Consider the following 2,500-nt stretch of genomic DNA (forward strand, 5'->3'; position numbering starts at 1 on the left):
CCGTAGATTATTTTCCACTTTTTCTTTTTCTCTGAATTTCATGTTTTCTTCCTTTTCTCTTTCTTTATTTCTCTCTTTATTATCTTACTTTCTTTCTTTATCTATGTATTTATTTATTTGTTTATTCTCTGCCCTTCTTTCTTTCTTTCATTCTTTCTTTCTTTTTTATTCTTTTCACTTCTTTCTCTCTTTCTTTCTTTCTTTATTTTCTTCCCTTCTTTCTCTCTTTCTTTCTTTCTTTATTTTCTTCCCTTCTTTCTCTCTTTCTTTCTTTCTTTATTTTCTTCCCTTCTTTCTCTCTTTCTTTTTTATTCTCTTCCCTTCTTTCTCTCTTTCTTTCTTTCTTTCTTTTTATTATCTTCCCTTTTTTCTGTCTCTCTTTCTTTATTTATTTATTATTTTCCCTTCTTTATTTCTTTATTTATTTATTTATTCTGTTCCCTTCTTTCTTTCTCTCTTTCTTTCTTTCTTTCTTTTTTTATTCTCTTCCCTCCTTTCTCTTTTTCTTTCTTTCTTTCTTTGTATTCTCTTCCCTTCTCTCTTTCTCTCTTTCTTTCTTTCTTTTTTATTTTCTTTCTCTTCTTTCTTTCTCTCTTTCTTTCTTTTTTCTTTCTTTATTCTCTTCCCTTCTTTCTCTCTTTCTTTTTTCTTTCTTTATTCTCTTCCCTTCTTTCTCTCTTTCTTTCTTTCTTTCTTTATTCTCTTCCCTTCTTTCTTTCCCCTTCTTTCTTTCTCTCTTTCTCTCATTCTTTCTTTCTTTATTCTCTTCCCTTCTTTCTCCCTTTCTTTCTTTCTTTCTTTCTTTCTTTCTTTCTTTCTTTCTTATTCTCTCCCCTTCTTTCTTTCTCTCTTTCTTTCTTTATTCTCTTCTCTCCTTTCTTTCTTTCTTTCTTTCTTTCTTTTTATTCGTTTCCCTCCTTTCTTTCTCTCTTTCTTACTTTTTTATTCTCTTCCCTTCTTTCTTTCTCTCTTTCTTTCTTTCTTTATTCTCTTCCCTTCTTTCTTTCTCCCTTTCTTTCTTTCTTTAGTCTCTTCCCTTCTTCCTTCTTCCTTTTTGTTTTTTTATTAGTTTTTTTATCAACCCTCTTCAGTTTTCTCTTTTATTTTTTTTTTTTTTTTTTTTTTTTTTATGAATTCTCGTAGGGGAAGGGAACAGATTCGTGTTCTTGTTGTTTCTGTTTTTGTTGCATGCAATAAACGTTAATTAAAGTGCAAATAATTATTCTAATGATAAGGATGAAAATAATGATAATTTAAAATAACGATAACGAAATCATGAAAAACAATAATAACGAAATAATAAAAGAAAATAATGATAATGATTATAATATTCAATTTAAAAAAATATTATAATAATATTATAATAATAATAATAATAATAATAATAATAATAATAATAATAATAATAATAATAATAATAATAATAATAATAATAGAAATAATAATAACAAAATCTGGGAACATTCTAGCAAAGAAAAACAAAAACAGAAAAAAAACAGAGTAAACAGACTTAAAATAATTTCCAAAACAAGAGAAATACACAAGTTTAAAACCACCGGATACAGGCAATAGAAACAGCGCCCTAATTACTTTGCAAAATAAACGAAACTCAATTAGCGAAAATCTTGGGAGAGGACCATTGGCTTCATAATTAAGACACGTAATGAAAGGTATTAATAATAATACAAGTTTCCGAACGGGTCAGATCTGGCAACGTCATTTCTGTTAATATCTCGTAGATACATTGCAAGTTGCAACCTTTCGCAACTTGCAATGCATCATTTCCCTAATCGTAAAGAACCTATATGCAATTCTGGATCACTCTTCGTCGCTCTCACAGAATTTAAGAAATATTCATGCAAATTAGTAGGCTTACAGAAACGAATATCTATCCATCTACCTGTCTGGCAGATATGTACTTATCTCTCTACCTATCTGATATTTATGCATCTGTAGAGTGATAGATATACATTCATGTATGTGTACGTGCATGACCATTTGCATGAATATTCATCAAGGAAGTCTCTCGTGATTTTAATAAACTGACCGATAGCGAATAGAAAATACTTGAGCACATGACGCACTCACTTTTCCTCAATACAAGGCAAATCCTTCATCTGCTTTTTGTCTTTGGCATTAGTATTTTTTCCCGATCTGCACAAAATAGATAAAATCATTTATATATCAAAATGTGTTCTTATATATACACTTATATATAGTCCTTGCTCTGCTGAAAGTAATCAAAATTGGTTATATTTCTAGTTATATCCTTATATACATATACTTATATATATATATATATATATATATATATATATATATATATATATATATATATATATATATTCCCCGGGCTGCTCAAAGTAGTTAGAATCAATTATATATCTATATTTATTTATATATATACTTATTATATATCCCCCAATCTGCTCAAAGTATATATATATATATATATATATATATATATATATATATATATGTATGTGTATATATATGTATA

The sequence above is a fragment of the Penaeus chinensis genome, chromosome 3 (genome assembly GCF_019202785.1).
Source record: "Penaeus chinensis breed Huanghai No. 1 chromosome 3, ASM1920278v2, whole genome shotgun sequence".
Classification (NCBI taxonomy): domain Eukaryota; kingdom Metazoa; phylum Arthropoda; class Malacostraca; order Decapoda; family Penaeidae; genus Penaeus; species Penaeus chinensis.